Source organism: Ochlerotatus camptorhynchus, unplaced genomic scaffold (assembly GCF_037179485.1).
Source record: "Ochlerotatus camptorhynchus isolate MF236.1 unplaced genomic scaffold, CSIRO-AGI_Acam_v1.1 ptg000434l, whole genome shotgun sequence".
Lineage (NCBI taxonomy): Eukaryota > Metazoa > Arthropoda > Insecta > Diptera > Culicidae > Ochlerotatus > Ochlerotatus camptorhynchus.
Window position 1 is genome coordinate 11,615,224 of NW_027040920.1, and position 10,778 is coordinate 11,626,001.

Consider the following 10,778-nt stretch of genomic DNA (forward strand, 5'->3'; position numbering starts at 1 on the left):
CTTATAGTTTTCAAAAAGTTGAATTTCTAGCAATTCTGGACATGTTCATTATGTTAAATCTTTGAAATTTCATATGGAACCCTTCTGCAAACAACACGATATTATGAAGAGGAAGGATAAGGTTTTCATTCAGAAGGGGATTTTTTTTTGGCGGCTATCTTTAATTTTCCGCCATATTGGATTTTATCAGAAAAACGCACCATGTTCGAAACCACCGGTTTTGATTCTGTGGTCACCATCTGAAAGCTGAGAAAAAAACAACGCGCTATCAGATACATACAATAGATTAGGTGAGCAAAGACAACACAATTTTCCACGCATGAAAAGCCATCATGATGATCTTAGAATCATTCTGAATCGTTTTTCTGATAAAATACAATATGGCCTTAAAAAAAAATTCCCATTCCGAATGAAAGCCCTATGGTTCCTCTTCAATAAAGAGTTGTTTGTAGGAGGGTTCCATATGAAATTTCATAGATTTAACATAATGGATATGTCAAGAATCACTAGCAATTAATCATATTACCATGCTTCTGCGCATGCTTGGCATACACAGTTTTGCTCACAAACTGCTCATTTGCTGATAAATTTGCACAGAGTTGACAAAACATAGTTCTGTTTGAAGAAGTCGAAAGAATAGAGTTTAAGCTTCTTATATATACGTAATAAAAATGATATTTTAATACTAGTAATAAACTGTATTTGATTTTGCGTTGCAAAAATGAAGTGAGAAATGCTCGCTGCACATCTCGGACTTTAAGTGTAAAAATGCATTGGTGTTGATTCAAATGATAATATTTACCTACTCTTTGCATGTAAACTATGCTCCTAATCTATCAATTACTTTAAATAACACTAAATTGCAACAACTGACTGAAAAGTTATTAACAAATGAGCAGTTGGTGTGTACAACTGTGCATGCCAAGCATGCTTCTGCGTTAATTTTCCTTCAGATGTCACTGCTGTTCTTAATAGTGACTATCTATCAGAAATTACCCATTAGACTGATGCAAAATTTGAAATTTTCGCTCCATAGTGCTCAAACGGTTCCAAATTGGGCCCTGATTAGCCTCCCAAAATTTGAACTCATTTAGTGATTTAGACTTGACACAAACCATTTGAAGTTCATATGGGAATTACTATGGAGAAACCATAATTTCGGTTCATATCGATCTCAAAATTCACCAGTTCATTCTACTTTAGAAAATGATAGCTGAGGTTGTTGAAAATTTTCTCAGTCACAACTTTGTTCAAGACCACTTTTCGATCAAATGTAAGGAACAAACATTAGTAATGATTCAAGTCACTAATGTCTTATGATTATGCTCAATCAACTGTTAAGCAGGCAACATTGGTGTTTATAGCGCGTAGAATAGAGGACAAAAATCATGGCTACTATGTCACACTGCAGAATACAGTGTTGCCCACAAAACAGGTGCTTGATCATGCCATAAGATTATCAATCTCTCAAACAATTAATAACTATTTAATGTGATGTTTGGCTGAAAAACAATATTGCGCAAAGTTGTAGCTGATAAAAATTCCCATAAGAATAGCAATAGAATTTGTTAACAGTACAATATGTAAAAAGGCTAGAAGACAATGTACAAAAAGTTTTGTTTTCCCATAGTGATTTCCATGTGAACTTCAAATGGTTTGTGCCAAGTCAGTTTTTTATCAAATGAGTTTGAACTTTCGGAGGCTAATCAGGACCCGATTTGAAGCTGTTTGAACACTGTGGAGCGAAAATTTCAAATTTTGCATCAGCCTATTACCCATACACTTAGTTCCATTAATTTTTAACAGAGGGCAGTGCGGTCAACACTTGTATGGTACCTCTATATTTGAATTTATATTAACATCCGAAGTCCCTCCTTTTTTACAAATTCTGCACAAAAAATACATTCGAGGTCCCTCCTTTTTTACATATTCTGCACAAAAATTACTTTCTAAGCCCCACCCTAAACAGGATTTCCCGCCGTTTTTTATGTATGGGGCGGGGCAGAAAGTAAATTTTGTGCAGAATATATAAAAAAGAAGGGATTTCGGATATAAATCAAAATGCATATTTATAGGTACCAGACTTGTTTTGCAGCGTTAGGTACTCTATTTTGTAGTCTGTGAGAGGGAAATAACATATAGAGTAACATCAAAATACATGGCATGTTGAGAAATTGAGCTAGTGAGAGCGAATTTTCTCTCTCAAATTTGAATGTTTTACCTCTCTGGGGACTGGTAGTAAAGCGAGTAAAACTGTATGGAGAAAACACATTTTTATTTAATTCTCGATGAACATTTCAAATGGTCCTATCGGCTTTGATCGATTCTCGCCATCGATTTTCTCTTTTGATAACCACTGCTATGCAAACAGATTTTGTGTTATTTTTACCATATAGTTTGATAACGGAGGTTCTTATGTACTGTCCAAAACGTCAAATACATTAGACAAAGATTTTGCAACTGAGTTATTAACGAAAGAGAAAGTTGATTAAGGGAATCGATCAATGTAGGTAGGACCTTCTGAAATGTTTATCTAGAATTGTGTCTTGTTTAACAAACGACAAAGTTCCAGACTAACTTCTTTAGGCCATCGTTAACTTTTTTGACCTGCATATGCACCGAAATCGAATTATTCCCACGTCGCTCAATTTCTATATGGGGATTTTCATTACTTCCTACCAGCAGAACAGTGCTATCTTTGTGGAAAATGGCCGGACGATAGGATTAATTCAATATTTTTGAAAACTGCACGGCCCCTTGACGAGTGAGGGGTCTATTATTTGAGCTAAGGAAAGTGGAAATGTATTTTTTTATCAGTTTTGACTAATCAAGCGAATATATTTAACTATTTAAAGACCATATGACAATGGCGACCTGGTTTCTACGAGAATTACTCTTTTCTATTTTATTTGATGATTTCATTGCGCATTTTGTCAAAAAATCGAAAAAATCAAAATCAAAAATCGTACGCTTTGAAAAAAAAAATCAAATAATGATAGTTTTCATCATTCATTCGTGGAATTTTTAAAATATTTCATTGTCAGTAGGCTGTGGATTTTTTAAGTCCTCGGAAGAGTTGTCCAAATAGTTGAAACAAAAAACTTTGCTGAAAATTTATTTTCGCTAGGATGGTTCTGCCAAAAGACGCCATAAGAACGGCGTGATCTGGAACTAAACTTATTATGTCTAAAAATCCAAAGAGATACAGAGGGAGGTGGCACAGATCGTGAAATATTGCTCTTTTAGTAAACCAAAAAAAAAACAACGTAAACACAATTAATGATGTCACTATTTGCTTGTAACGTTTGCATTAAAAAAGTAAGATGTTGTATCGCAGACACGACCGTAGATTTGACGTAGGATTACGAAAGGTAGTTTTGATGTCACTGCAAAAGTATAGTAAATATTAAATTGATAGGTTGAAATTCGGAAGCAATTTGAAAGTTCTGTTTTTAAGGTGCTCTGTCGGTGTTCTGGACGATATGTCTTGGATAGAAGCTTTTATTTAAACTCTTTAGTTAACTCTTTTATCGGTTATTTGTGGTCCTGAAAGGACCGAAGGGTCGGAATCTTGGGAGCTAGTTTAGAACAATGCTGTGGATTGTTTTCATCGATGTCCTTGAAGATGATAGCGGTGCGGAAATGAAATATTTATTTTTGAAAAAATATAGTTAATCAAATATTGTATCTGTCACCATGTGACATGGTTAATTGAACAATAAGAAAGGGAAACTAATATCCCTTCCAACGAGAAATCAGAACATCTGAACATTAGAAGTTTATTCGAAAGATTCCAAGTCAATTCGAAGATAATTCAATCATATTTTATTTAGTGAAAAACAGGTTTCGGATTTGATGCTCATAGATTGAATTCAAGGTGCTCAAAATTAAGAAACGATTATTTGCCAGAATTAATAAATATAAAAAAATAATTTAATAAATATTCTCTTTATTTGAAGAAATCTGTATATACAGATATCTGTATAAAAATATTGAAAAAAAAATCTGCATGGTTACAGATAAATCTGTATATGTGGCATCGCTGGCTGCTGCTGATGATGACCACTGGACACCACCTCTCACCACACGCGGTGATTGAATGAACACCGTTCGGTGAGACCGGACTGAACTCGATTTTGAAATCTGTGTTAGGGAAAGCGCTTTTCGCATTCAATCAATGATAATTTTCATTATTATAGCAACAGTTGCACATTCGTGCAATTTTCAATGGTGACCTTTTGAAAATTGATAAAGTGTTCATTTAGGCAGATTCGTAGATGACATTCCAACCAATTTCCTTGTTTAGAATTAATATCCATTCGCTATTGACAGAGTTGTAAGTGGTCAAAACCTGACCACTTTTCGTAACGCGGTCGATTTTGGTTTTTTTTTTAAAATTGCACCCCCAATATGTTGCCGAAAGACGTAATCCTATGTCAACAGTAGACAATTTTCGAAACGAGCTAGAAGAAAAAACTACGTAACATAGAACCAAACTATTACGTTTGCTAGTGAATAGTGCTTATTGATATATTATATATTATTAGAATGAATTAGTTCAAGCTATTTCTGGTAACTTGCGATCGCTAGCTGGGACCTTAGTCATAGTGGTCAATTTTTTATTAAAGTGTATTTTTTTTTGTATTTTCTATGACTTTTCGATCACGTTTTTTGTGTTTGTGTTGTGTCGATTGGACGAAATTGAGAAAAATAGGGAGGGTTGAAACCTTGAGTATTACAGAGTTGGATGAAATGAACAGGTGTTCGGGTGAAGTTTCCCCAATTTTTCGGCCTCAAGTACAGAAAATCAATACGCATCACTTTCAAATTTGGGATGTAAACAGTAAACATATGACAGCTTGAAATAACCTATTAGGATTTATCGCTAGGTTTTTCATGATGTGAAAAATCCACGAAAAATGTCTACTTTTTAATGCATGCGTTACCGTACAGTGGTTTCACTCGCACAACTTAACCGATTGCTTCACCTCGGTAATCCAACTCAGTGGTCTTTACTCATTTAAAAAACTTTGCCCAAGACACCAAACCTCTAGGATGCAGAGGTAAAGCGCTACGATGTTTGTCCATTCTTCATTTTTGTACCATTCTGCGCCTCAGTGTGAGAGAGAATAATTATAGGCTGCAAATGTTCTTCGCAATATTTTCGAAATAATGATATGGAATTCGGCAATGAGGTTTAACGCTCCTATCGTTGCGTTACGTTAGAAGCGTTAGGTTCCTATAGTTACGTATGGCGTCTCTATGCACAACTGTAGGAAACTAACGATTCTAACGTACCGCAGCAATTAGAGCGTTAAACCTAATCACCGTGAAGGCACCATTTTTGACGCGGTTCCTAACTTAACGCACTCGAACATTTTCGACTATTTTCCATTAATATTTTTGAAATGTTAACGTTGCAAATATTAGTTCCTAATGGTGCTCTAGGGATGATAGTGTAGCAAAGTTTTTAAAACTATTATTGCGATTAAAAATAGGCAAGTGCGTCACCATTAGGCACCGCGTCAAAATACTCGTAAGCCACTTCTATTTCTTGCAGTTAACTCTTTCTATAAAACTTGAGCAGTTCTTTGATAGATGAAAGCCAGATTATGGAACACACACACGCACAGACGTACCTTTACAAAATCCCGCACTTTTTACTTTTAACATGAACTGCAGCTATTTTTAGTGATTACGTTCTTCCTCTTCCTTGTTTACGTAGGACTACGTCTTTGTGGTCACTGGCCTATACTAGGGTGCAAATTAAAAAAAAAATGTGTGATGAAATGGTGTCAGGTTTTAAACGCTTATAACTTGGCCATTTAGCGATGGATTTCATTTCGTTTCACACCATTTGATTCAGATTTGATGTAAGATATGTTTGGTGTACCATACTATAAAACTATAGTAATTTATTATTAGTAAACTATTGAAAATTGACAAACATTTTGGGCGCAATCAACCAATCACGTGCTTGCTTGCTATGACTATCGAGAAAACAGAGAGAATCGTGCCGGTTGCGAGGTTATAAAAGAGCTGAACGTTTTGTTTCAGCTCATCTGTGGATGTGGCGGTTGTTACATCGGTAGACGTCGTGCAAGGCCGATGAGACAGCGACGCCGGTGGTGTAGCTAAAAGAGTAATTGCCTCTCACCCCAAAACGCCTGTGTCCAATCCGAGTCGGCGCCGCCGGGATTTTCTGAGACATAAAATCTCTGATCAGCCGTTGGTCCCCGGTCTATGAGTTGATGGGTCGATAGGTAGGGTCCACGTGTGGGCGCTGCCCCTCTCGCGATTCGGTAGCATTAGTATACAGTACGGAAATCAAGATCGACGGAAAACAAATCAAAGAAGAAAAAAAAAGGCCGGTGAGACTAACTCAAAATTGAGAAAGATTTCTCTCAAAATAGTAGAAAGTGGGGTTACTCACCGAGTTTTTTGCTCAAAAGTCTGCTTTAATATAAAGAAATGTCAATGGGAGTAACTCAACAACTGAGTCGAATTCGACTCAAAATTGGGAAAATTCATCGATTTTCAAGGAAAAAACTTCTTGAATATCGTAGAGCACCCAATAACTCTCACTTGGAATTTGTTTAACGGGTACAGTGCCCAATGGCACTACGCAATGCAATGAGTGAAATTAGAATGAAGTATTGAGCTACTTTTATCGACCGTGAAGGCTAGGTACATTTTTTCCCGATTTTCGTCATATTCGAGCAGATTTTAAAGAAAATTTTATTACCGATCCTCAGAGAATTTCTCATTTGGTGGAATAAAGAAGAAGAAGAATCAGTACACAGCAGCTGTCAAACAACTGTACACTAAAAAAAAATCTCAAAGTGTGATACTTTATTAACTAGATATAGCTCTGAAGAGGATAGGTTGATAGTTCCGGCAGTGCGAAAATTGAATAGAAGTTGAAAATGAACGAAGGGCCATTAATGCAACAGTACTAGTCAAACGCACACTTCTTTACCTAACTCATACATTGATGGATGAGGAAAACTTGAAGTAGGGGAAATGGGTCTAATGTTGGCCTATGGATCTAAGATTGGGCCCATCGCTAAAAATCGGCTATTTATCAATTTTAACCTAGATGAACGCGTCATTTGGACGGTACTTCTGGATATTTTTGGTCGCTATTGAAAATTTAGTCGATTGCTGGATGTATATATGGGCCCAAATTAGGGTCAGTTAGGCCGACATTACATCCATTTCCCCTATTTCTTCAAATATACAGTGCAAAAGAGTGCACGTTTGACTTGCTCATATACTGTCTGCGGCTGTGGAATAGTTCTAGTGACGTTTAAAACTACCTACACGAAATCGAAAAATTAACCAAAATTAAGTTCTTTTCACTCATCTCCCATGTTCCGTTCAATAAGCAAATTTTCAGTAAACCGCTTATAGTAGTTTACATTTGACTACGGCAAAAACGGTTACTTACTCGTGAATATTTTATACCCAAAATTAAGTTCAATTGACTCAAATTTGAGAATATCTCATATACTCACTAGTAAAGGGCGAACACGAAATTATTGCGACACATTCAACAGGGCATAACTTTTTTACCATTGGGTAAAAATCAACCAAATTTTGCACACTTTTTCATTGATGTGTATTGTGTACATGCTGTTAAGCTCGAAGTCGATTCAACGAAAATGGAGGTGAACCAACGCGAGTTGAGAGAACAAATTCTTTCCAAACACCTGGAATTTCCTGACCGGTCGCACCGGCAGTTGGGAAAAATGTTGAACATTCACCATTCAACCGTCTCCAGAGTGTTGAAGCGGTTCCAGGAGCGGTTGACGTTGGACCACGGCAAAGGAGCTGGAAGAAAACCGGGACCGGAGAACAAAAAGACGGAGGGAAAGGTGAAGCGGATGATTAAAGCAAATCCCAACGTCTCAAGCCGTGATTTGGCTAAAAAGATCGGCATGTCGCAGAGCTACGTCCAGAATGCAAAGAAGAGAGCTGGACTACATACATACAAGGTACAGAACTTCCCAAACCGCGATGAGCGGCAACAATCGACGGCTAAAACTCGGGCACGGAAGCTCTACGAGAAGATGCTGACAAAATATGGCTGCTGTGTGATGGACGACGAAACGTATATAAAAGCCGATTTTAAGCAAATTCCGGGGTTGGAGTTTTTCACCGGCAAGAGCAAGCTCGATGTGGACGACAAATTTAAGAAGAAGAAAATGTCGAAGTTCGCCTCCAAATATCTCATTTGGCAGGCCATCTGCTCTTGCGGACTGAGGAGTGAGCCTTTCGTGACAAAGGGCACAGTAAATGGCGAGATCTACAAATCTGAGTGCCTCGAGAAGCGCCTTTTGCCGTTCTTGCAGCAGCACGACGAAGCTCCGCTATTTTGGCCCAATTTGGCATCATGCCACTATTCTAAAAGTGTCCTGGAGTGGTATGAGGCCAATTCTGTCCATTTTGTTCCAAAGGACATGAATCCGCCAAACTGTCCGGAGCTGCGCCCGGTGGAGCAGTACTGGGCAATAATGAAGCGGGAACTTCGGAAGAGCAAGAAGACAGTCAAAGACGAGAAGGACATGTTAAGAAAATGGAAAAAAACTGAGAAACTGGTACCGGATGACACTGTAAAGACTTTGATGGAGGGCATCAAGCGAAAATGCGTTCAATTTTACACTCAAGGCTCCATCGATTAACTTTTCTTTTGATTTTTGAAGTAAATATATGTATAAAACTACCCTAAAATTGGTTTGATTCTTAACATTATAAGAAAATTGGCATGACATTTTCGGTGTCGCAATAATTTCGTGTTCGCCCTTTAGCTTATTGAACGATAGTCATGATAAAATCGAATCTCTCGTTCCGTTTTTCACAACAACAAAAAGTGAGAGTGGGATTCAAAACTCAAAATTACCCAAAATTCAGTAAAAAGAACTTAAATTTAGGGTAATTTTTTTCTCCACTTTGCTGAAAGCATTTCCAGTCGATGGTGTGTTATAATGCAATTCTTCTTTACACAACTCTTGTGTTGCTCCTCTCGTCATGACCAACATAGTCGTCTCAGAGTTATGTATCATACATTAAATCGGATTAAATCTTCGGCTTGTCAAACTCAATTTGTTATTAGAGATTAAATTGTGATCGTAATCACTCTCACATCTTTGTAATGAATTTAAACTTTGTACGTATTATAAAATAAGGATTTCAATTTTGTACGTTTAAGCCTTTTTTGAGCATTATATACGATTTATATAATTGGGCAGCTATGTAAATTGATAGAATACTCTTTAAACCTTTGAAAAGCGCTCCTTTACTACGTAGCTACTCCTTTACTGTCTTACTTTACTGTCTTGCCCGTGTTTTTTAGTCAGAGGAGCGGAGCGACGGGCAAGCTTCTAGATTGAGCTTCCTTAAGAATCTTCTTTAGAAGCTTCTTTTATAATTTTCTTTGGAAGCAACCTCTCACGCCAGAGTCACTTTTAAAATTCAGTATTATTCATTGGACCGTTTACGAAACAGCAGCTTTCTTAAAAGGTTTGTAAAATTTCTCCCTTCTCTAACCGAAGAAAATTCACGCTGAAAACTATTCCTTTTGCACACAAAAATGAATACCTTTTCAGATCGGTCAAATCGTAGCACAAACACAGTATAGACTGTTTCTGCAAACACATCATGGTATTTACAGCTGCATCATCGATAAGGACACGTGTGTCACGAGGTTGAGTCTTCTGTTGTGATTTTCCCAATCGCTTTTTCAAGAGAGAAGAAAATACAATAGCTTTTATTCTGAGAGACTTTTCTCACAGTCACAGAAATCGTCTGAGAGCCGTCACTTTCGTTCACCAGCACAGTCCGACGCCAAGGACGTCAACGTCGTTGCCAGTGTTTGAGGCCAAGTACGAGGCTATGGGTGAGCACAATGCACACCACCAACACCACTAGCATCCACAGAGCTGCAGGAGCCTGCCATCCAACCAGCCAGCAACAATACCAGCAACAGCAGCAACCAGTAACAATACGTAACACATCACCGGATCGAATATTGGCTTATGCTCGGAGTTTTTTTTTCCTTTAGCAGGGAATTACATTTTCGCACAGTTCCACGAGGATTGTAATCAAAAAGCTTCACCCGTTGCACAGTGTTCGAACTATTCACTTCTAAAATCTTCAATCCACCATGGCAGTACTCGCCCAGCAAGTCAAACTTTGCAAAAGTGAAACCTTCAGAATTTTCCTTCACCTTTGGTAGTGTCCCGTGTGCACGCCGTTCGCCGTTGCGGCAGGTCCTTTGGCTTTCTCGCTATTCGCTCCTGGTTCCCGTGGAAAACTGAGTCGGCCGATGGTGGAAAAATCGACCGAGACCTACCGCATAGGAAGGCACTTCGTCGCTCTCGCGATTCGGTTCTCTCAATTTTCAAAAAAAAAAGACAGTCAAACGATTCCACACAACTCCGATCGAGTACTTCAGTGGGTAGTAAAAATTCGTTCAATTGATAAATACATTTTCGAAATATTATTCGACTGAAATCCGATGGCTGAATCACACGCCTTTAGCTTGGGAATCATGTTCCGAGGTTTTGCAGCTTGATGATTAGAAATCACATTAGCTCAAAGTCTACGTTGCCCGGTGTAACGCTCTCGCATTTTCCTCATTCGGCAGACTGGCTGTCTGCAAGGCCCTCCGGAGCATGTCCTAATGTTAGTGAGCCGATTTTCTCCCCCCTCTGTGATGGTAGTGGTGGTAGGCCTACCGTGTTTGATGCGAGAGTGATTACCTATTGTTGGTTGAT

At 38.0% G+C, this 10,778-nt stretch overlaps 1 protein-coding gene across 2 annotated transcripts in view; it reads right to left on the reverse strand.

Moving 5' to 3' along the window:
• LOC135711711 (uncharacterized) overlaps window positions 1–10,306 on the reverse strand; it is a 135,272-nt gene extending 124,966 nt beyond the window's left edge. Inside the window, exon 1 of one of the 2 annotated variants that reach the window (XM_065234670.1) lies at window positions 10,229–10,306. The gene's annotated coding sequence lies outside the window, so the exon portion shown is untranslated. The remainder of the gene's footprint in view (window positions 1–10,228) is intronic. The other variant, XM_065234676.1, reaches the window with a different exon arrangement.
• Between the last annotated feature and the right edge of the window lie 472 nt (window positions 10,307–10,778).